The sequence below is a fragment of the Phascolarctos cinereus genome, unplaced genomic scaffold (genome assembly GCF_003287225.1).
Source record: "Phascolarctos cinereus isolate Bilbo 61053 unplaced genomic scaffold, phaCin_HiC Scaffold_9;HRSCAF=440, whole genome shotgun sequence".
NCBI lineage: Eukaryota > Metazoa > Chordata > Mammalia > Diprotodontia > Phascolarctidae > Phascolarctos > Phascolarctos cinereus.
This window is the reverse complement of record NW_027556402.1, coordinates 162646234-162672776: the sequence shown is the minus strand read 5'-3', so window position 1 is coordinate 162672776 and position 26543 is coordinate 162646234.

Here is a 26543-nt window from a genome sequence, read left to right as displayed (position 1 = left end):
TTGCAGTAAATATCATATGAGTAATAATCCATACAAAATACTTTGCAAATCTTAAAACATTCTATAAATCTCATTATAGATGTGATTATTTTCAGAGAGGTTACATGACATGAGGGACATTAGTGCTAAGCTTAGAGTCAGGTAGTTTCAAATCCTCCTCCAGATACACACTATTTGCATTACTAGAGGCAAATCACTTAACCTTTCAGTGTTGCAGACAACTCTGACAGTATAATTTATAGATGAGTTGATATCTGTATCAGTGGAGGGAATTTCCACACTAATATGTTTGTTCTCCATAACAAGAAATCACAGGCCTAGACAGCATTGTTGTTTTTGTTGTTATTGTTGTCATTGCTGTTGACTTATCTATAAGTGTAGAAGTTTAGTCATTTAACCTACCCCTTAAGGACCAACTTCTCTGAGGCTACCTCTATTTAGTATCCAATATGTTATGTTGAAAAGCTATTTTGTGGCAGTCAGAAGACAAAGATGCTCCCAGTGATGCCAGTTTTCCCAAATGTCTGAAGGAATTGCCTTTTAAGATCATGTCTGTTTAAATATGTTGAAGACTAATATAATTTTCCTCAAAACAAAGTACTAAAACATGTTTTTCATCTGATATGTTTCAGTTCTTCCCAAACCCTTTGCTATTCATTGTTTCACTTTCAAGAATCAATTATTATTATATATAGTACTTTCATTTACTGCATTATGTTTTAGCTGAATTGGCTGTTTACTATTGACTTTGTTCACAGCTCTTGTGTGTAACAACAATCATATTTAAAAGAAGATAAAAATTTAATAGAAATTCAAAATTGGAGCTCTGGTCTTTACAACTATTTCAAAAGACTGTTGCTTATGTTTAATATTTAAAAGGTCAAGTGAATTTTTATTTCAGAATGTAGTAATTCAGCAACTTTCAGTACTTAAATAAAGCATTGCAAAGTCTCAGGAAAATAATCTGAGTATAATTAAATAAAAGTGAGATGAGTCAATAGAAAATATTGATGAGAACAAACAGCAGTGTCACAAGGACTCAACAGGGAAGTGATGGACTTGGTTAAGCATTCCTGCCAACCTGTTAACTGAAACATTTATGAAACATTTAGGTTCTTGATTTAATTGCTGAATCTTCCTGTAACAAAGTGGTAACATAAAAGAAACTGACTTCAGAATTTCACTTCTCCTGAAGATTTAAAACTCCCTAGGGAAAGCTGCTTTCTTCTTTTTTCTCCATTGACTCTTATTTCCTTTTTTTTTAAAATTTTTGTAAATCTTATGGTGCCTAACAGAGAGCTATGCATACAGTGGAGACTATTTGCAGCTCAATTTGACTAAGGAAGTATGCTCTTTAGATGCACAATGTTTTATTAAAAGTATTTTCTTTGTCCTCTAAGTTCTCCATATACCTGGTAATTTGGAGAGTTATATGGAGCACAGAGTCTTTTCAATTCAATGTGATGGAGAACAATGCTCTTTAGAATTAATTATAAATTAGCAGAAGTTTGGATTCACTGGGCTTTGAAGGTACTAACACAGCTTTTGTCAAAAGAGTTTGGGGAAGTCTCTGGCTTAGCGACATTTTCATAGAATCTCTTCAACAAGAGAATAAAATTTCATATGCAGAATGTTTATTAAGGTAAGCAAGGGGGCTTTCCCCTGAGGCATAAAAATATAGAGGGCACCCAAATAAACTCATATACTATCTGGCAAATAGAAACCAATGAAGTAACTAGTTCTTCTGCTAAACTAAATTTGTCTTATTTACTTTTTGTATTATTTTCATATCATATATTACAAAGTTGATTTGAAGACAAACACCTTCTGGGAACATTTTAAGCTGCTTGTTGCAAAGTACCAAAACTGCTATTTATTTTCTCCTCATATGACAATTCTGCCTACTTCAACTCTCCCTTGAAAAACAAAAATTACTCATAAATATTTACTCAGTATACTATACTATACTATAACAAAAAAAAATCAAGTAAACTGACCTTTTGGAGTTTCTTACTCAGAATCAGAGACTTATTTAAGAAGGTCGTTGTATCATTCAGTGATTCCTGAATATGTTGTTTAAATATCCATTCCTACACAGAGAGTGGATTTTGCTATTGTACCCTTAAAGTACATAGATCGAAAGAGAGAGAGAGAGAGAGAGAGAGAGAGAGAGAGAGAGAGAGAGAGAGAGAGAGAGAGAGACTGAGAGGATTAACAGTTTAGCTGTCAATCTAACAGATAATCTGAGAGAAAATTATAAAGATTTAAATATAACTCTAGGAACAGTTTTCTGTCATCTTCTGCAGGACTGAAGCTGGGGAGTTTCATTCTACAAGCAATTTAACTGACATCTTGCGAAATACAAAAAATGTGATCTTATCCGAGACTGAGACTGAGGAAATTAACAGTCTTCAGTAAGGAGTCTTTGAGACAAATATGTATTAATGCACCTTTGAGAAGTTTGGAAAACATTTGAAAAATCTGAGTTTGACAATTATTTAGTAGGAAAGACCTCCTGCTAAGAATCTTTTTGGGTGCTAGGCAATTGGAGTTAAAAGTGACTTGCCTAGAGTCACTGCACCACTGCCCTTCCTCCTGATAATTCTTGTTGGACTCTGCAATTCTGAAAAAATTTCATGGTGAGACTCTAATTCCATTGTTGAAATATTTTACTGTGGTTCTTTACTTTTTGTTACACTCATTATAAATTAGATAACTAGTAACATATTTTTTAAATCTATGAAACCAAGGTTTGGGAATAAGAAAAAAGAGAAATCTTATCACAGCAAGCAGTTTCTACAATTTTCCCTAAATAAACTGGAATGAGGATTCAGAGTTAATTAATTAGTGGGGTAGGGTTTTTTTTTACATTTATAACATAACTTATTGAGAATTATCAGGAGGTATCCCTGAATTGCCTTAGAAACCAATGTCAACCAATTAAAAGGTCAGTAGTCAAGTAGCAGATTAAGAATAGAAGTTAGTCCTGGAGAATACCTAAGAGAAACCATTCTCATTTGAAATGAACTGATGCTAGTTCAAATCCTCATGACCTTTCCCCTATTCCCTAGACTATTTAAAATGTCATTTAAAAAAGCAGTTCTTAACTTGGAGTCCTTGAACTGAAGATAGATAGATAGATAGGTAGATAGATAGATAGATAGATAATGATAAATAGATAGATAGATAGATAGATAGATAGATAGATAGATAGATAGATAGACAGATAACTATATTTCAATGTAATTGATTTCCACTGTAGACCTATATATTTTGTATCTTTAAAACTATACTGAGGAGGGATCCATAGACTTCACCAAACTCACACATATTAATACACACACACACACACACACACACACACGTGCATGTGCAAAAAGACTGCTCTAATTGTATTATGACTTTCTCTAACCACATTGGTACTAAAATAAACTTCATCAAACACAAGTCTTAATCTGTTCCTCCTTTGATTATGAAGCTTTAGACTTTCTCTTTTGCTTCTAGAATAAATGCAAGATACTTAAATAAATATTTAAAACCTTTCACTTTTTGGCTCAAGCTTCCTTTTGAAAACTTATTTCATATACTTCTATATACAAACCATATTTCCCTAAACCCATTATTTCTTTTCCCACCACTGTATCTTTGCACAGCTTATCTCCAGGGCGTGGAATGCACTCCATACTGATCTTCACCTTTCAGAATTCCTAGTTTCCTGCAAGAATTAGTTCATTCACCATTTCCTCTAGGAAGCCTTAACTAGTTTCATTAATTGTTAGTGATCTTTCTTTTTATCTCAATCTCTCTCTTTCTTTCTCTGTCTCTTCAAATCTTCAAACCAAACTTGTGACACAGGTAGTACAAATTCTATCTCCAGCTGAGAGATTAAAAAAAAAAAGTAGATTTTAGAGAGGTTAAAGTAACAAAGTCACAGAGTTATTGTGACTCTGAGTCCAGGTCTACTTCAATTAAACTGCATACATAATTGGGGTTAAACGAGAGGCCATTTCAGTGAGATCAAGTGTAAATCAAGGATGATTATTATCATTACCATTAGTTCATATAGTTTTAGAAATGCCAATGATAGCAATAATATAAGAAAAAAAGAAACTGAAGGAATAAATACAGGAAAAGGGAAAACAAAATTATTATTTTTGGTGATAATGTGATTTAAGAATCCCCAAGTCAATTAATATTAATAAATACAGTAAAGTTGCAAAATATAAAATAAACTCATATAACTCATTAATATTTCTGTGTACTGCCAAAAAAAAAACCTAACAAGAAGAAATGGAAAGAAAAGTTATATTTGAACTATATTTAACACAGGAATCTACCTGCCAAACCACATAGGAATTCTTTGAATAGATTACAATTTTCCTCAACTGAAAAATGAGGGGGTTGTTGGACTTTAAAAAAAACAAAAGCATTACCCACATATGCCACTGGAGAATTTTATACTAAATTCAGAAATTATGTCTTAACAGCTACGAAGAGAAAGGGTAATGTATCATCATATGTTTACGTATTACAGCAGGGAAGAGAGTAGTGTCTGGTAAGTGTGCTAGATTTGGAAAACCAGAGCTAATGCTAAATCTATTACTGACTGCCTGGGTGACCAAGGGTAATTCAATTTAACTTTATGTCACTTTCCCTACGTGGTACAATTGAGAGTTGAACAAATTTCTAAGGTGCCTTCCAGTTGTAAGATCCCACGTATTTTGAGCACAAATTTTAGCTCAAAACTTTACAACACTTTTCCCTCTCCTTCTCTCTTCCTATTTGTTACAAGACGTGTTCTTCAATGTCTTGAAAGTAACATCTGTGTGGTACATCACATGATGGGTTTAGCAGGAAGAGGCACAATGCAGGTTATTTCCCTCAAACCCCCACCTGCGATCAATCTCTTTAGTATGAAGCGCTTACTAATTTAGACACATGAGCAGAAGTGCTTAAGATAAACTGTCATAATGTTATGAGGGCATTTCTGAGAAAAGTGAAGAGCTAGAAGATATTCAAGGCAGTGATTAGTACTTTGTAACACGTTTCTGAGATACCTTTTTTGCTTTAGCCTGGCTTTACTCTAGTGTGACAGTTTTTTTCTCTTTTTTCCTTCATCTTCTAGCAAGCAAATTTTTGTTTTCAAAATAATATGTGCACTATCTCTATATCTTGGAATGTGAAAGTAAAGGCCTGAGGGAGGGTGTTCCTTTTATCTTAATAATCTAGAAGTGATCTAAGATGAAAGGAAAATATTAGGAAGAATTGTAACACTGGAACAAAAAAAAAAAGAATGAAAATGATCCACTGAATTACAGAATTAGGAAAATTCTATGAATTACCTGTGATGTTGAAATGATTTAGGAGAAGAAAGGCAAGATAATAAGGGAGAGAACACTTTATGGCCTTATGTGATTCCTTTATCCTTAGATGTGCTTTATTTTCACAATTAATAAATGGGAGGCAAAAAAACATTTATTAAGTACTTATTATGTGGCAGTCATTGTGCTAAATTGCTGGGAATAGAAAGTAAAGTCTTTTCCCTTAAAGGGATGTAAGGAGATACCAGAAACAGTTCCTGAAAGCTTATATTCTATTAAAAGTTTATGATAACAAAAATTATCTTTTGACAGTTGGCTCACTGGGGAAAAAAAACATATTCTATATTGTGTCATTTAAATGTATGTTTATTTTATGTCTCCTTCAAGGAAAGTCTTGTAACTACATTATTAATCATCAAAATTAAATTAATTGTTAAAAAATATTTTCCCATATTGCTCCAAGTTCATGTATTTCAAACCTGTTGACTGAGCCTGAGGTAAGCATTGGGTGCAGGTTATAAATACCGGACTGACAGAGCTGGAAAATATGACTGGCCTTTTATCCTTTTGTACATACCCCCTTAAACCAGATAAATTATTTCACCTAGTGTGTAGCATTATTCTTCTCCCTTTTACATAGATCTCTACAGAGCTCATTTACAGTCTGTGCCTGGGAGAAATGGGCAATACTAGAGACTCTCAGCCTGGTAGTCCTCTTTATGGAGTAACTTCTGGGCTGAGCTGTTGAAGGCTCCCTCATCCTTGACCAAATTATTTGTCCTGGAAGGCAGGTCCCAGCTATAGATACACTGTGGTTGTACTTGTATAGACATCATAGCTTAAATACAGCAAACTCTAAAACAGAGTTTATCCACAGTTTTATGAAAAGCCTTCTTTGGAACTTTCCCATGGCATGTCCTTGGATAGCTATTGACCAAATAGAAGTCATCAAAAACCCTTCAACATCTTAGCAATATAACCTTAATATATTTGCTCATGAATTTTGATCCTAGTGATATCCTAAAACCAATCATTTTGTGACTTTTGTCTTGCTTACTGTTCAGTTCATTGCAATTTTATATAAAGGGTTAAAACACATTTCTAACAATGAAATCATGGTAACGGCATTAGGTAAATTAAGTGATTTTTGTTTTCTCTACTAGGCTGTACTCAGATGATATATAAAGCCAAGATAAAACACAGAATCAGTTGTCTACTTGACCTTTTCTAATCAAGTACAGTAATACTAATTATTCTAATTTTGATTAAATGTTCTTTTTAGCCCACAGAAATCTCAGCTAAATGAGGTGTTGAAATTCCTGAAACACCTAAGAACAAAGTTCTTCTCTTGACCCTGTAGAGGGTACACACCATTCATAGTCTGAATTTCAAGAGTTAAATTGTTAAATGACTGCTAAACTCATTTGCTTACATTAAAAATGAAAAAAAAGATACATCTGTTTTGATGATACCAGTGCACCTGAAATTTTTCTAAAGTCCACTGATATAGACAATAATGAGATATTGAAGAAAGTTGAGATTAGTTTTCCGATATTTTAAGAGACAATTTGGTTTTAAAGATCACAGCATTGTTGGCGGATTATAAACACAAACTTAAAGCATTAAACATTCTAGTTTAAAAATCTCTTTGCTGCACTTCTCACACCATCAGAATCCTGTGTATCTGAACTTGTATGCTGTTTAGGAAATGGAAGAATAAATATCAAGAAAATTGAGGAGTTCTGTGGATCTTTAAAAGCTTTATTTTATGTAGATAATGCCCCATTTTTCAAAATACTGGAGACTTAATGAAATGAATCTGTGGCAGTCTATATTTCATCTCCACATAGCTGTAGGACAGTCAATATGGTATGGTGGCTAAAGGACTGGACTTCAAATGAGAAAGACTTGGGTTGGAATTCTGTATTAGGCACTTACTGTGTGTTCCTACTCAAATCATTTGACAATTATCTGCCTCATTTTCCTAATCTGTAAAATACCTGATATTAGAGATCTTACTTCATAGGCTGATTCTGAAAATCAAAAGAGATGTTAGAGAAATACTAATGTTAGTTATTAATATATGTTAGTGAGTTTCAATATTTTGTTGATACTCTTATTTTTTCATGGAAGTATGTAACAGAATTACCGAGTTACAAATTGAAAAAGTTAGAAGGGACCAACCTGAGCAGCTATCTGATCCAATTCATCTTCCAAAAGAATTCCCTCTAGAGCATCTCTCTATGTGCTGAACTGGCCTTCCTGCTTGACGAGTTTCAGTGACAGGGTACTCAATACGTAGGAGCCCATTAAATTTTTGGATAGCTCAAATTTTTATATGAAGAAGGTTTTCCTTAATAGTACTCATGAATGTAAAAAGACAGGAGAACTATTTTCCCTGAATGTTATTATATCCTTTGAAGTTAATTGCATTAGCCAAGTACTAAGTAAAACTTTTTAATTTGTGATAAGAGAGAATAGCTGTGTAAGTGTGGAGGGATGAATACACTCCAAACTGAAGCATGGACTTTGTAACTTTGATTCTAACACTATGGTAGCTTGCACAGCATGTGACTAATAAGAAGATTTATCTTGAAACCCCAGTCCTCTCAGTGTACATCTGTTCACAGACAGATGAACTCACATACATATACAGTAGCAAATTATTGTGTGGTTTAAAATCTCAGTTGAATTGTGAGTGGAGACAAACATGCAGATGAATAAGACTGTTTTTTCAAGGTTGAATATGTAGTTGGAACTGAAAACATAAAACCTCAGTGGGAATTTTCAGGCTTGGGAAGTCTTTTTGGTTTTTCAGAGTCAAATAAATTTAGTTTGGATTAAATGTTCACATATCTTCAATGGGATGCAGGTATTTCTGAATGATGTCATTTTAGAAATGTATTTGTGTAGGTTTTTTTTTCTTTTGCCCAGAATTGTGATTTCACTAGTACAGGACACACTCATTTAAGAAACTCCTTTATTCTCAATACAGAGATGCAACTGCTTTGTAACTTAGAATGTTAGAAAAGAGTCTGGAGGTACTGAAAGCTTAAGAGATTTGTCTATATGGGGTGGGGAACCTTTGGACTCAAGACCACATGTGGCCCTCTAGGTCCTCAAGTGCAGCCCTTTGACTGAATCCAAACTTCACAGAACAAATCCCATTAATAAAAGGATTTGTTCTGTAAAACTTGGACTCATTCAAAGGGCTGCATTTGAGGACTTAGAGGGCCACAGTTTCCCCACCCCTGGTCTACAGTCTCACAATAAGAATGCAAAAACTAGGACTTGAACTCAGGTCTTCTATATTCCGATGGCAGCCTACTATGCATTATACTAGTATTCTTCTCATGGGTGGCTTAAAAGCTGCTTGAATATTTATATAAATAATATTTGAACCCCAAACAACAAATTTATGTCATTTATAAAGAAATGAGGAAGATTTCAAATGGCTCAAACTAAATCCATCATGTCTACCTGAACAATAATTTAAAATAACAAAATACTTTATCTCTTGACAGTAGAGTTGCTTCATCTTTGTTTACGATGAAGAGCATGTTAAAAAAAAAAAAACTAAAGAAGTCTCCTTTTTTACATCAGCCTCATTTCCCAATCTATTTCTCCTCTCTTCATCAACTACAGAGTCTTACCTTATAATAAAGAAATATAAACAGCAGGTGGCACTGGAAAATTAATAAGGCTCAACTATCAATCATCCCCTGAGCAAGTGGATCAAGTGAGCTTGCTCCCACAACTCATTCTCCCTCATTTCTTATGAGCAGTGTTTGTCCAGCAGCTTCCTTTTCCTTAAGCATCACTTTCCTTTTCCAATCAGCTTGTTCCTCTTCCCTTGGGGTATGGAATATAGTTACACCTAAGAAAAGGAAAGTGATGTTCTGTTGACTTGACTAGCTTTATAACCTAGAAGTACATCAATTACAAATTCATATTTCAATGTTGTAACAGGTGAATACCAATCTCCCAGTAGGTCTTATCAGCCTTAATTAGCTCCAGACTTCCCAGGTTTAAAAAAAGCCCAAATGTTTCAGCCTTTCTGAAGTGAGAGTTGTTTTCTTTTTTCTCCCTTCATTTATAAGCCTTGGATAAAAATTTGTATACAGTTTAGAATTTCTGTTGATCAACGGCTTTATCACATTGATGACTTGGAGGGGGTAACCTTTTTAAACAAAGACTCTCATCATCCACTTCCCTAGGGAGTTGGGGTTTTAGCTATAAGTGATTCAATCATGTAATGTTTGATCTTCTTCTGCGATAGTCAAAGAAAAAGTGGAATGAAGATGACTGATCTCAATCTCCAATCTAAACTAGTAGGCAGTGTAGAATTTTCTTAGAATGATTCACACTAGAAAACATCCTCAATGCTTTGGCTCAGTACTTCTTCTATCTACTTGTAGCCTCCTATCAGCTCCCCATGGAACCCACTTTTCCTTCTTCCCTGCTTGTTTTTTGCACATTTTTTTTCTTGACCTGACTTGGTTTCCATATCTTCCATATTTAGGCTCCCACTCAATGGACAAGGTCAGAGAAACCCTAGGCAGTGTGCCCTTAAATTAAACCTAAAAATCCCTGACAGCAGAAGCAATACTAGAAAGGCCATTTGATATGACAGTTACACTTCAGATCAGAGATCTAGAGGTAGAAGGTACCCATTTAGTCCAAACTCCTCTTTTAAAGAGAAGAAACTAAGGTCCAAGGAGGTTACATGACTTTCTAAGGTCATACAGGTGAGTATTGGTGGTTGAATTTGAGCCTAATTCTTCTAACTCCAGAGTTAATGTTATTTCCACTGTACCATGCTGCTAGTGCCTGTGTTTCTTTGCTCCATGTACAAACCTAAAAGTGGAACACCAAAATGTGGGTTATGAAAAAGATGGGGCAGGAGGTGAAGCAGTTCAGCAATTGAAACAACAAATCAATAACATCTAAAAGAATAGGCAATGTTCCATATCCATAGGGCCCAGTGTTTCCAAAGGAAGGAAAGAGATGAATTCTCACATACCTTATTTAATGTGAAAATTGATCATTATAATCACAGTGTAGTTTTTATTATTTTTTAAATTTATATTATGTAGTCATTGTAAATGTTTTGCTGATTGCCTAAAGAACAGATACAAAGACCTTCTCTTTGTATCTGTTCATTTTAATGTTTCCATACCTTCTTTTACTGTTAATAGCCACTGTTTGTTAAAAATGCATTAATATTCCACCACATTCTTGTGGTATGCAAATTGTATACAACAACATGATTAGTCATTCCTATAATTAATAGGCAATCAACAATCTGTATTGTTCCTAGTTCTATACTACTTTGAAAAATGATGCTATACAGCTCTTTTTGTGGTGGCAAAGAATTGGAAATTGAGAGGATGCCCACCAATTGGGGAATGGTTGAGCAAGCTGTGGTGTATGAATGTAATGGAATACTATTGTGCTATAAGAAATGATGAACAGGCTGACTTCAGAAAAACTTGGAAAGACTTATATGGTCTGATGCTGAGCGAAGCGAGCAGAACCAAGAGGACTTTGTACACAATAACAGCCACCTTACGCAATGACTAATATTGTTACACTGAACCCTTCTCAGCATTACAAGGATCTAAGACATCTCCAGAGGCCTCGGGATGGAAAATGCTGTCCACATCCAAAGAGAGAACTATGGAAGTCGAATCGCTATCACTTACTTTTCCCTTCTGTTGAGTTTTGTTTCATCTTTCTGATGGTTCCTCCTATTGATTTTAATTTTTACTTACAATTTCACTAATGTGAAAATATGTTTAATGGGTATGCAAATGTAAAGCCTATATCAGATTGTGCGCCATCTTGGGGAGGGTGGGGGGAGGAAGGGGGAGAAAAATGTTCAACTCAAAAGCATATGGAAGTGATTGTTGATAAATCAAAACAAATTAATAAAAAAAATTTTTTTAATGATGCTACAAATATTTTGGTGCGCATTGGACCCTTCTTTGTTTACTTGACTTCCTCGGGTTATATTCTTGGCAGGGAAATTGCTGGGTCAAAGAATATAGACACTTTAGTCATTTTCTTAGCATAATTTCAAATAGCTTTCTGAAATGGAAAGTATCTTAAGTGCTTTGTAAACCTTTAAGTGCTATATAGATGTCCTCTAGTATTATAATTTGTGTTTTTAAAAATCCAATAAAAAGAAAACTAGTTGCAAAATGAGACAAATAAATAATATCCTTACTAAAAATGTAAATCTAGAGAGGTGAGGAAAGAAAATGCAATCCATTGGGGTAAAAAAGAAACCAAGGAGCTAGAGGACCTTGGGTTCAAATCCAATCTCTGTCTACTTGCGTGACTTCAAGTCTCTTTAACACTTTGTGCCTCGGGTTCTTCATCTTTGTGTATGAAAGTTTTGGCGATCAATATCTACTATTGAATAAAAATTTCCACTGCTTGTCTATGCAACCTCTTGTGAGCCACAAGTTTGTGACAACTATAAAGCAAGTCTTCTTCCTTCCAGAGGGACTTGCTTGTCAAGTTAATCCTTTCCATTTTGCATTCCTCTTTCTCTTGGATCTTCTCTATTATGCCACAAAAACTTCTTCACCCTGGAAACTCACTCCAACCCTGGACTTGACATGTTATAAAGACCTTCTTCCTTCCTTACAACCTACGGCTCTACCTCCATTTAAAGGTGACGTCCAGGTCAATCTTGTCTCCATTTCATCTCCAAGCTGTACTTCTGACTCTGCAGAAGTGACTTGATTCTTCCTTCATTTGGGAAGTTGAAAAGTGACTGAATAAGTTAGGCAGGGACTCTTTCACCATCTCCATAAACTTGTTGGTCCTCTCATCAACATACTTACCAAGGAGGGGTATGTATAGACTTCAAAAGGATGAAGGATAGAAAATGAAAAAAAGGTGAAAAGGTCCCTGCAGTTTGGCTGGATAAGATCTGCTGGAGGGAAGGAAAAAAGTTCAAGGAATTGAAGGAAACTGGCAGGAGAAAAATAGACCTAAAACTGATCAAAGTATTACTTTCTTGGGGCAGCTAGGTGGCCCAGTGGATAGCACACTAGCCCTGGAGTCAGGAGAACCTGAGTTCAAATGTGACCTCTGACTAGACACTTGACACTTAACTAGCTGTGTGACCCTTAGCAAGTCACTTAACCCCAATTGCCAAAAAAAAAAGTATTACTTTTTCTCTATAGTTAAATTGCTAAATTCCAAAAATGTTATAATGAGAAATATCTTAATTAAAGAAAACTCATCTTCACGAGTTCAAATCTGGCCTCAGACACTTAGTAACTGTGTAGCCTTGGGCAAGTCACTTAACTCTGTCTCAGTTCCTCATCTGTAAAATGAGCTGGAGCAGAAAATGGCAAACCACTCCAGTAACTTTGCTAAGAAAACCCCAAACAGGGTCACAGAGAGTTGGACATAACTGAAACAACTCAACAACATTTATATAAAAAAGATATATCACAATGCATATCATATAGGGAATATTAATTAGGATACATACATTCACTTTTTTCCCCTTAATTTTGCTAAAACGAAAAAAAGGTGGGAGACTCAATACAAATTTGCATTAACTTCAGAATCTGGAGGGATGAGAAATTCTGTAGTGTGACTAGTCTGAAAGCAGGCTTTCTCTTTTTTTGTAAATAGTATTTTATATTTTTCAATTACATGCAAAGATAGTTTTCAATATTCATTGTTTATAAGATTTTAAGTTCAAATTTTTTCCCTCCCTTCCTCTCCTCCCTCTTCCCCAAGACAACTAGCCATCTGATATGGGTTATGGGGAAAGCATGTGCTAATTCCTGAGACCCTTGGAAAACAAAAATAGGATTGCAGCAGGGAACTAACTAGCTAGCCAAAGGAAGAGAAACATCCTCTTTAAATGAGAAGGAGGCCCCTGTACCTTCAGAGGAGTAAAAGATAAGAGGATGGAAAAAAAAGAGGAAGAAGGAAAAAGTGATTAGAGACTCTAATTACTCCCTTCCTCCCACCCATAAAAGAAAATACAACTTATTGTGTAGGGTAAGATTTGGAGTCCGGAAACATTCAAATCCTGCCTCTGACAGTTACTAGTTTTGTGATATTTGTGACATTTAAAGTCCCTTATATTAATTTTCTTAATCTGTAAAACAGAAAAAAAATTAGGAAAATAAGAACTGTAGCACTTAACTCACAAAGTTATTATGAAGATCTTATGATTATAAAGTGTTTTAAAAATCATAAGTTGGTATATAAATGTCAGGTTATTATTATTATTCATATCTTCCCTCTTCTAGCCCTGATTGTACCCAGTATGGGAAGGGACATACTGCTAGTATCCTGACTTAGCACCCTGAAGGCGTTTTTCCATTTAAATACACACACACACACACACACACACACACATATGTATATATAATACACACACACACACACACACACACACATATATATATAAAATGTTCAGTTGCATCAGTCCTATTTGCAGTTCTCTATTCCAAAAGGGCAGCTAGGTGGCACAGTGGATAGAGTACTAGGTTTGGAATTAGGAAGACTCTTCTTCCTGAGTTCAAATCGGGCCTCAGACACTTACTACGTGACCCTGGGCATGTCACTAAACTCTGTCTACCTCAGTTTCCTCACCTGTAAAATGATCTGGAGAAGAAAATGGCAAACCATTCTAGTAGCTTTGCCAAAACCCTAAATGGGGTCATGACTGAAACGACTAAACAACTACTCCAGAAACATTACCTGTCTCCCATCTATCTTCCCAGACTGATTAGTTATTATTTCCCCTTACACACTCTACATTGTAGCTCAAATACTCTTCCCACTGTTCCATCACCTATTTCTTTCCACAAGGCCTAGAATGTTCTCCCTCTTCACATCTGACCCTTAGAAACTTTAATTCTCTTAAAGGTTTAGTCCAAATGTTGCCTGCTTCCAGAGGCCTTCGCTCTTCATATTAATTACTTTGAATGTTTTTACAAACATACATACACACATATATGTGTCTGCATATGAGAAGGTGCATCTATATGAAATATATTCCATGTATGCACTTCCTTCCACATATACCTATGTGTGTATATATGTGTATTGTACATACATAGAGATGTATGTATACATACATGTATATATATGTATATATACATATATACATATATGTATGTATATTTGGTGTTCCTTTTGCTCCCCCTAGCAAAAAAATGAAGCACCTTGAAAACAAGGACTTCTTCATTTTTCCTTTATTTCCCCTACAAAGGTCCCTGATATACAACAGTTGCTGAATTGAACTAAACATCCTGAGCTTTTAGGGGAATCCTGACTTCAACGATTCTGCCCCATTTCCTCATATGCATAAAAATGTCCTGGAAATTTCAATACTTTGGCAATAGTGAACCAGGGAATCACAGCAGTAAGCATTACAACTGGCCACAACACTCCTAACTGTAAAGCCCAACTCTTGTAAACACCATGCTGAGTTCCCTGATTCAACAGCTTGTAAGACTGGCAGTCTGAAAAAGATGACCAAGCACACACCTGGCTTTCTAGTTCAGTAAAAAGGATCTCTCTCATTTTTGGATCATTTGGATTCTGTCCTGCATGAATGTCTATATGACTTATACCATTGTCCCTAGGGGAGAAGTCTTCAAAGTTTGAAGCAATTTACTTAGCAATGAACTTTGACTCACAATGTGCTTGTAAAGTGAGGTCTGCCTGTACAGACCACACTGTGACTAAATAATGTGGGTGGTGTGTATGTGTACACAGGAGAGAGAGAAAAAGAGACATGGAGAAAGACCAGTATATACACATATAATTAAACATATGCACTTTGGAAATTAAAGCAAAAACCCAGTAGGGGAAAAGCTGCATGTAATGTAACGAAGCAATCATTTCATGTTATATTCTTTTCTCTGTGTCTTTCTTAATGAGTGAACAGAAGTAAATGGTTGCTGCCAGGCTTACTTCATGGAGTATTATGATTTCTTCCTCTGCTTAAATGTCACTTCACATGCTCCTTTTTTCTATGAGAAAAGTATGTGCCTACTAAGCATAGTGTAGGCTCCTGACATGATTTATAGTGCAAATTAAGAACAATATTTTCAGTATTCAATGTCTGTATTACATGGAAATAAGGTTTAAAGAGCAATGATAGTCTTATTGCTTGAAAGAAGTACTATTCTGGCCTTTCTTTGTGTAAGTGAAGTTCTCTGGGTTCTGAAAAAGGTATTTTGGAGAGTATAAGCTCTGACAAATCCACCTAAGCTGGAAAAGCTTTGAGTGAAGATCCAGCAATGGAATGTGGATCCTACTAACATTCACCTCATTTCTATCAGTCTAAGTTCTGAAAGAATCTACTGCATGCATTTTTCGAGTCACAGAGAATCATAAAAATTCTAAGTTTTTGTTGAGGGGTTGTGTTTTGCATAAGTGATGGTTGTACCCACAGAGACAAAATGGTGGGTCCTTGAAATGAGTAACATTGCTTCTAGAGTTTGCTTTGCCCTATTGGATAATTCAAAATATTTTTGATCTCTCAAAAAATGACAGCAAAATACCAATATAAACCTTATTATTTAATCTACTATTTTCAAAGAAATGAAAAGCTGTTGATGAATTTCATCAAATAATATGTTTTTAAAAGTATTTTGGTACACATGAGATACAGTCAGAAATTAAACACAAACTAATTCTGACTATGTAGAAGAAGGGAGGAAGAATGAATATAGTCTTGGGTTTGGTCGTTGGAAAACTACCAAATCTAGCGTTGTGAGCTCCCTAACCTGATAAAGTGTGGCTATACAATAACCTCAAAAGGGGAACAAAGGGTAAAATTGATTATCATTAAAATAATCTCCTATTATACCAGTCCTGGGTTATAGTATATATTTTATAAATCAAACCCACTGCCCAAACTTACTGGACTCACTGGTAGAAAAATGTTTCATCGGTCTTGCCACTTTTTTATGTTCATTGTGATCCCCCCTTGAATTTAATTAAAAGGCACTAAAGGGATTAATTCATGCAGCAACAACTTAAGAAAAGAACTACACAATTCTTTGAAGAAGTTTAGGGCTCTCAAATTGCTCCTCACCACCTTCCACTTATACACACTCACACACCCATATACCATGTTTCTAAAGTAAATATGAACTTCCTTGGAGGAGAAGAGGAATGAAGAGAAATAGAGAGAAGAAAGGTATCCTGATATACAATTAAAGACTTTTACCATATTACCAATTCCCCTTTGTTTTTTTTTTTTCTACATTGTGTCAGTCAACCAAATTTTAACTGTTCTTCTCAGGCTGTTGCTGGCTAATGGCTAGAGTGGAATGGATTCTGAATTAGATATTGAAATCTTTGCTACCTGCTATATCCATAACTTCCTGAGCCTTGATTCTGGTACTTATTAAAAACAGAGGTAGGTGAGGGGTTAAGTAGATTATCTATAAGGTCTCTTCAAATTTATAAATTATGCTCCTATGAAGTCCACTGATAGATGTGGTGATGAAAATGAGAACTAATGATGACAGAAATACATGAATTATACAAATGGTTAAGCATTTATGAGTTCTTTAGTCTCAGAACTTACACAGTGGCCAATAACGCAAAACAATTAACTCAAATATTTGCATTATAGAGAAGAGTCCATAAGACTGACAGTGAGACATTATAGATAGAAAATTGTTTTCAGACCCAGAATAAGTTAATGAAAAAATCATTAAAAAGTATTTATTGAGCACATATTTTCTAATCACTAAACTATGCACTGGGATTACACATATAAAAGTTATGGTTCCCAAAACCAAGGAGGTTACTTAATAATGAGGGAGACAACACATAATAAGCCAATATTTATGTAGGAGTCAAGATCTGGAAAGTGCTTTATAATCATTATTTTACCTTCCCAACAACACTATGAGATATTGTTTTTATCCCATTTTTATAGATAAGAAAACTGAGGGTAATGGAAGTTAACTGACTTGGCCAGGGTAATCTAGCTGGTTTTGCCTAAGGCAGCATTCAAATTTAAGTGTTCCTGATGCCAAATAAGAGAGAGGTGACTAGGAAAAGGGTTCTTTGTTCTGAGAAATCAGGGAAAGGTTAACACATCTAAAGGGTACTCAAAAGATACCTTCTTTTCAGAGGAAATGATCATGGTGATTTCACCATAATTAGAGCAATGAGTTAAAGTGGGGTAGTGGTAGGACAGGATGGAAAAATGGTCAAGGTGTAACAGCAAGAAAGCCTTCCTTCCTTTTTCCTTCCTTCCTTTCTTTATCCTTCTTCTCTTCCTCCTCTTCTTCCTCTTTTTCTCCCTCCTCCTCCTTCACCTTCCCTGTTCTCGCTCCCTCTTTCTCTCTCTCTCCCTGTCTCTCCTTTTCTTCTCCCCCCGCCCCTTTATCTTAAGACTGTGTCTCTTATTTTGCCCAAGTTACATGTACAGGGACTTCTTGCAGCCCAATTCCACTGTGATCAACCAGAGCTCTGACTTGCTTAATTCCTAAGCTAAGTGGATTTGTCCCTGCCTTTGACACCTGCTGATCTGCCACTCCTGGAGGCTCATCATAATAAATCCAACCTAAATGCAGACACCTTATCAGCTTAACCCACTGCAACTCAGGAACCCTAAACTCAAGAGATCTACTTTCTCAGCCTCCCTAATAGAAGGGATTAGAACCATGTACCACCATACCCAGTTTAGGAAAGGAGTATCAAAAATCATCTAAAGCATGGTCTCTGGAGCTTTATGCAGTGGCTTCATCAGCATTTTCTAACCTGAAGAGTCATGTCAGAAAATGCCTTTGGTGAAAGAATGACCTGAGTTTACATCCCATTCCTTACACATATTTGTTGTGAGACCCTGGGTATGTCACTTAAACTCGTAGTGTTTAAGACACTAGGGCTACAGTTTGCAGAATATATTTGTTAATCTACAATGTTGGCAAAGTGACTTTCTTCACCATTGACAAGAAAATGATAGTACATGTAGACAAGTGCACTGTTGAATTTACAAGTGTGAGCCAAAAATAAATTAATTAATTAAAATTGGGGCATCTACCTGTGACTATGTAGTTACTGATTTTTTTTTTAACTTTGATGACGATGGATGCCTCACCATCTCGCCTTACATTTTATCCTAGCTATTGAAATGACTTCGCATACACATATCTCTGTATAAATTTCACTTAGTTCACAGATATTTGCTTTTTTTTTCTTTTGTATTGGGTTCTTTTATCTCTCTTTTGTTTTTCGGGTGGCATTGTAGACATTAGTCAGCACTTGGCTTAGAGATACATTGGGGAAAGATAATTTTCCAAATGAAAATTTCTGACGAAAATGAATAGAGAGAGTAGTTATAAAATTCTAGCCTATGAGTGGAGGTCAAGCCAACATCCACTACGTCTAGCCCACTCTTGCCTACATAATTATGCATAGTTCTCTGTTGTATGCGTTCACTCAAGCATATAGTAAGTTGAGATTCAATGAACTGGAACATCCTGATTCAGGTGATGTTTGAATAAGTTGTTTTCCTGATGCAGCTCAATAATTTTTCCCCCTCCTATCTTGACAGCAGGGTAAAATATTCATAGGTATGTTAGCTACTACAATATATTTTGATCAGTTTAGGCCACATACTAAAAGTTATTAGTAGCCCCCCAAAAACAGAAGTTTTCTGTCAAAATAGTATAATTGTCAGAAGCTTAAAAATACAACGATGGCATGTCTTGAAGCACTGGCATAGTGTGGCCCAGTCAGTCCAATGAAAACCAGAGTAGCTAGATAAGAGAGATTTTGTTTCAAAGGAAATAAGGATATTAACTACTTTGCAGAATAACATCAGGAAACTGTAATAAAGAGATCAATAAAATGTGGTTGGTTAAGTAATTGCTCTCTTTTGTGAAAGGACACCTTGACATAGCTTAATCAGCAAGGTTGGTGTGCATCAAGGTTGGTTTGTATTTCAGGTGTTATTGGTTATTTTTGATGTAGTGGATGGGCTGATCTTGCTATTCTACTGATGCCTCATTCAGAAGATTACAAAACTATATAAACTAACTATTGATTCCAACATTTTTGTTCATATAGTTACATAGAAAGATAACATATTATAGGATGTTAGGTCAGAAAAAAAAATTAGATATCACAGAAGCATAGATTTTTGAGCTGACAGAGACCTCAGAGGATCATCCACCCTGACTTTCTAATTTTATACACAAGGTCACCAAATGAGATAATGTATGCAAAGCACTTTGCCAGCCTTAGACTGTAATACAGATACGAGCTATTGTTTTTCAGGAGGGGAAACAAGAGACTTGATCAAGGTCACACAGCTAGCCAGTGATAATGCTGAGACTGGATTCAAAGTTTCATAAATCATAGTTTTGTGTTAATTTCACAGAAATAAGCTGCCTCTGTAAGAAGGGCTAAGCTTATACATTAGTTCAGACATTCTTATTTAGAACAGCAATGGGGGTGCTTCTGTCATTACATCAGTATAGGTCACTCTCAGTTAAGGAAACTCCCTCTAGTGATGCTGGGGGGGGGCACCTTCTCAGAGAGCTGCTTAGAGCACTGAGAGGTTAAGTGATTTGCCTAGGATCATACGTGCACTAAGTGCTTCAGGTAAGACTTAGATTGACAACTTCCTGTCAGTCTTTAAGATTGACCCTCTCAACTATTCTATGCTGCCTCTTTTAAGTTAAATATTCCCAGTTAATTAGATTAATTACAGAATTCATTTTAATAAACTGCACAAATTATATTATGCTACAAAGTACAGGAAAAAAAATTACAGTATTTTCCTTCCATTCCAATCTTGCTTCCTTTCAGAAATTTAAGGAATCCCCAAACTCCTTTAAAAAAAAAAACTGTGCACACCTTTCCTTGTCAAGTTGTTTCTTCATAAATTAACCCTTTTAATGCTCTTTTTGGTTAGGCAATGGAATTAAGTGACTTGCCCAGGGTCACACAGCTAGTAAGTGTCAAGTGTCTGAGGTTGGATTTGTACTCAGGTCCTCCTGACTCTAGGGCCAGTGCTCTATCCACTGAGCCATCTAGCTGCCCCCCTTTTAATGCTTTTTAATGAAATGCTAGAGCAAATTCTATAAAATACATGTGACAAAAACCATTAATGACTATTACCAGTAATTCCAGCAGAGCTAGAGACTGTATGTGTTTTCTTGTCTGTTATTTATAACCCAGGACTGAGACATTAGTTGACTACTTTAGATTGAGTTCAAGGTTTAGTATCAAAGAAAAACTATATCTATACATTATAACCAAACAAACTTTATTATAAGCCAAGTGTAGATTAAATCTTATTTAAGTTACCTATGATTCAGTTTAAACTCATTTCTTCTTATTCTAATCTCAATGGAGTTGGAAAATACCTAGTTACCATCTTCTCTTTCATAGAATCATAGAACTACAGGGATCTCAGGTGCTACATACATTCAACCTTTACTGAAAATGTGAATTCCAGATATAAAATCCACCCAAAGATGCCATCTAGCCTCTGTTTGAGGTTGTACAATAACAAGGAACTGACTACATTTCAAATCTGACCATTCTGCTTTTTAATAGGTCTAATTGTTTAGTTTTTCCTTATATTGAGCCAAAATATGCTATTCCATAGCTTCAGCCTTGGGGCCTGTCCGAATCCTGCTCTTTGGAACCAAGAAGATTAAGTCTGAATACTCTTCCAAATAACACCTATTAAGGCCTTTAAAGCCACATATCATGGCCATCTCTAAATTTTCCCTCCTCCAGAATGAACAATGTGAGTTATTTGAACCAATATTTAAATAGAAGGGGTTGGAATCCCTCCACTGTTTAGGTCTGCTTCTCCTGAAGAGTGTGTTTAATTTTTTTTTTTTTTTTGTAAAATGTCTTACTGAAACCTGGACAAATCATATGTAGTCTGACTAGAGTAGGGCATAGAAGGATTTTCACCTCTCATTAGATGGTATCTCTGTCTAATTGTTGTTAAAACTCAATGCAACATTGTATTAGGGTTGGTTTTGAATTATTACAGATCATAATGAAAACTCTATATTTCTACATTTCATATTTTTTATTTGTTTTAAATTGAGGAACATTATTGATTTAAAGGCTGTTATTTAAATACTATATCCCCTGTATTTAATGTGTAGGTAGATTAGCTTGCTATGTGTTATAGCCAATTTTTCCATTTCTGGTTTCTTTTTTTTTTCCTTTTGTAGTGTATTATAAAAAACCATCCTGTAGAATTCATTATATTCTCTAGTTAACTAAGGTCAGTTTTCATACTTTTGATCTGCTCATCTCAGAATACTGAATTTTTATTCCATCCTCTTTCCTACATCTTAAGATTGATTGACATATATAACTCTACTAGCCAAGTCAAAGAAGTAGGCAATTTGGTCAAACAGTAAAAATTGAGGCTTTGTGGTTCTACAGAAATAGCACTACGTTGGGATTCAGGGGACTTCCTTGGTTCTCATCCTCACCATGCCACTAGCTCACTGTTTATGACCTTCAAACAAATCATTACAATTCTATTTTCACAGCTACAAAATAAAGAGCTTGGATACAAGTAAAGTATGTCTCAGATCCATTTTAGCTCCAAAATTCTATAACTGTAATTTGCTTGTGTAGACATAGCTCCTGTGTTATCTACTAATATATTGAACATCCTCTCTATTCCATCACCCAGGTCATTGGTGAAAGTGAAATGTGTTAACACTTGTATTAAATGATTTGATTTCATGCTGCTCAATAGAAAGGAAGAATAATCAATAGATCTATAATAGAATGTGAAAGAGTAAAATGGGAAATGTGAGAAAATAAATTCAATCTAAACGGGGAGATATGTTGTCATTATATTATAGTACTCTGGGTGATTCACACTAGGCAGAAAATTATAGGCAAGTGTTGATCATAATGACCTATCACATGAATGTACAAACATGAAAGTTACATTTTCATTATTATTACTTTATATTCATTCACCTTTCTGATTATAACTCTTTAACATAAGGTAACTATTAGAAGTCACTTATTAAAGAAATACAAATCTTATCATGAGATTTTTGCTCCTATTAAAAACTTACAAAATATTAGTGGCCATAATAAGTAGAAGGGCCTTGGAATATATGGGTTTTAGATAAGGATTAGGGTTCAGCTTTGTAAAAGTGAAATACTCTCATAAATGAAAGAAGTATATAATAATTTAGAAAAAAATCATTATAATTTTGGTGAAAGGGAAACATGTAGGCTAAAACAACCCATTGAGAGTAATTGTTGTGAACCTGTTCTTGAGTTTGCATATTGCTTGTGTAGGTTATGTGTGTCCACACTATAAAAGTAGGTTCTGAAACTAATAACTTCTCCTGAAAGTTTCTAGATGTGACTTTTTCTTTTATCTCTGGAGATATATTTGGGATTATATATAATGGGACATTTCCTTATCAATAACATTCAAAGAAGTGACCTTTCCAATGTTTGCAGAAAATCATCATTTCTCCCAAATTTGAAAGTGGTATTTTGTTCTATGAAATACATTAATGGACCGGTATGATTATTTTGTCTGGAAGCTTGGTTCTCCCATACATGCACAAAATTTAACAAAAGAGACCAGTATTCACATATCATTGCTGGTAAGTCATTTAATGAGGGGAAAAGTAAGCTTTCATAGTGTATAGGAAGACTGTTGTCCATTTTTCAGCAATTAAAGGAAATAAGGAGCATCTTAAAATGAGGTGAACAAAGTAGTTAGCATTTATGTGAATTTGTTAACTTCTAATGATTTGGGTCACCAATTCCATTGATATCACATGTTGTTCATAGAATATGTTAGGCATTCTGGATATTTTGGGTTCTGTGATCCAGGAGAAAATAATGTTTTAAAGTCTGAGCTGCCTGCTATCTCAGTCCCTGTCCTAGGCTAGCTCTCCTACTTCAGTCAGAAATGTTTTAAAAACAAGAAAAGAAGAACCAAAAATCAGAAATAAGTGCTGGTAAGCATGCTTAGATATAACCTAAAATGATGGAAGCCCTTTAAAAGAGAATTGAGAGATAGTGAGGAATCGGGTCAGATTAAATTTGCAGAAGAGAAAACACAGAAGATGACAGCTGCCTTAAAAACTTGAAGGTCTGTCACACCAAAAAGGGATTACATTTATTCTTTCCCAGAACTAGGAGCAATATATTGAAGCTGCTTAGAGGTATATTTAGGCTTATTGTAAGAGGAAAAAAAAAGTGCTAACAATTAAAATTATCTACAAAGTGGAGTGCGTAGCCTTGGGAGGTTTTGGTTTCTTCCCATTGGAAGCCTGTAAGTTAAATAGATGAGGCACCCAGAACTGAATACTTTTCTCCAGATATGGTTGAACCACACTGGGACTATTATTTGTTCCATTCTAGTCACTACAGTTCTCTTATGTCAGCAAAATTTTACATACGTTTTTTGGTTGTTTGGGGTTTTTTTGTTTTGGTTTTGGTTTTGGTTTGGTTTTTTTTACTGCTATGTCACACTGCTTACTCTTCCTGAATTGGCTGTCCAATAAAATCCACAGATCTATTTTACATGAACTATAGTTAAGTAGTTTCTTTCCACTTTATTTTGCAGTTGGTTTGCAGATGGCAGGTGTACAATCTGTTGCCAGATCAGAGTTTGAAGACTTTCCAGCTTAACATGACTTGCTATAACTTCTATTCTGCCTCTACTAAGTTCAATAACCTATGTTTAGCTTCACACCACATGAGGAGACATTGGAATCAAGCTTTAGTTCAGGGTCCTTACAATCCACTACACTAATTCTTATTTACATAAATATTATTCTTATTTACACATAACTTCATACTCATATAAAAACAAGCAAGCAAAGTAAGTGGCCAGTGCAATTTTATAAATAAAAGACAATGTTTACAAATAATGATAATTAGATAAAAAGAAAAAAGTTTTTCACATGAAATTTTGGCTACAACTTCAGGCAAAGTAAAATAGATGCTGTTTTCATTTCACTCAATATAATGAACTGTTTTTGTTAGTGCCTACTTCCTTCAAAAACCTAAAGAGAAAATTTGAACTTATGTTTCTGATACTCTTTTGTTCTTGTGCCTGTTGCTACTGCTGGCCTCTCACCATGTTTATAACCTTAATTTGCAATAGAATTTCCAAAGTTGTAAAGTCCAGAGATGTGTTAGCTACCCCAAATCCTAAGTTTCACAGTTAACTCATAGTCCTGACAGCTGATGGAAAAGAACACATCCCGATACTCAATAATGCATTAAGTAGAAAATTCAATTTCTTCCATGTCACCAGAAGGAACCATTCCTTAAGATCAAGTTATCCAGCCATTATGAGAAAACTTTCAGGTAATGAAGCACATGCTTAGATTTCAACTGATAGGAAACATAAAAAAAATGTTGCATAGAAAATTAAGCAATTTGTGCTTCTTTTGGAACTACATAAGCTAAGTGAACCAACGTATTTTTCTTATAATGCACTTTTTTCTCAATCTTATTGAAATGGCACATTCACATTTCCATGCCATGTTTGGTTGAATAAGGCATCTCCCACCTCCTCTGATATTTTTATAATAAAGTAAGTAAAGTTGTAATATTTGAGAATTTAATGGCTTGGAAGCATCTAGTTATGCAACAGTAAGTAAGTGAAAAAGGGACTGGATCTCCTAACTTTTTCTTTTTTCTTTCTTTTTAATTTTTTTATTTTTAGTGTTCAACAATCACTTCCATAAGATTTTGAGTTTTCCATTTTCTCCCCTCCCCTCTCCTTACCCTTCCCCAAGATAGCATGCAATCTGATATAGGCTTTACATATACATTCATATTTAACATATTTTCACATTATTTACGTTGTCAAGAAGTATTAGAACCAATGGGAGGAACCATGAACAAGAAGAAACAAAACAAAACAACAAAAGGAAAAAAAAGAGAGAAATCAAATAGTATGCTTTAATCCACATTCAGGCTCCATAGTTCTTTCTCTGGATGCGGATAGCATTTTCCATCATGAAGCTTTTGAAGTTGTCTTACATCCTTGTATTGTTGAGAAAAGCCAAGTCTATTAAAGTTAATCATCACTCAATGTGGCTGTTACTATGTACAATGTTTTTCAGGTTCTGCTCATTTCACTTGGCATCAGTTCGTATAAGTTGTTCCAGGTTTTTCTGAAGTCTATCTGCTCATCATTTCTTATAGCACAATAGTATTTCATTTCATTCATATACCACAACTTGCTCAGCCATTCCCCAATGGATGGGCATCCCCTCAATTTCCTATTCTTTGCCACCACACCAAGAGCTGCTATAAATATTTTTGTACATGTGAGTCCTTTTTCCATTTGTATGACCTCTTTACGATACAGCCTAGAAGTGCTATTGCTGGGTCAAAGGCTATGCACATTTTTGTAGTCTTTTGGGCATACTTCCAAATTGCTCTGCAAAATGGTGGGGTCAGTTCACAACTCCACCAACAATGCATCAGTGTTCCAATTCTCCCACATCTTCTCCAACATTTATCATTTTCCTGTCTTGTCATGTTGGCCAATCTGAGAAACGTGATGTGGTACTTCAGTGTTGTTTTGATTTGCATTTCTCTAATCAATAGTGATTTAGAGCATTTTTTTTCATACAACTATAAATAGTTCTGATTTCTTACTCTGAAAACTACCTGTTCATATCATTTGACCATTTATGAATTAGGGAATGACTTGTATTCTTATAAATTTGACTTAGTTCTCTATATATTTCAGACACGAGGCCCTTATCAGAGACATTGTTGTAAAAATTCTTTCCCAGTTTTCTACTTCCCTCCTAATCCTGGTTGTATTAGCTTTGTTTGTGCAAAAACCTTTCAATTTAATGTAATCAAAATTATCTATTTTGCATTTTATAATATTCTCTATTTCTTGTTTGGTCATAAATTCTTCTGTTCTTCATAAATTTAACAGGTAAACTACCCCTTGCTCTCCCAGTTTACTTACAGTATCAGCCTTTATATCTAAATCAAGTATTCATTTTGACTTCATTTTTGTATATGATGTAAGATTTTGGTCTATGCCTAGTTTCTGCCATACTCTTTTCCAGTTTTCCCAACTGTTTTTGTCAAATAGTGAGTTGTTATCCCAGAAGCTGGGGTCTTTGGGTTTACCAAACAGTCATATTTTACATTTTTATTACTATAGTCATTGACTACTGTGTCTGATGTACCTAACCT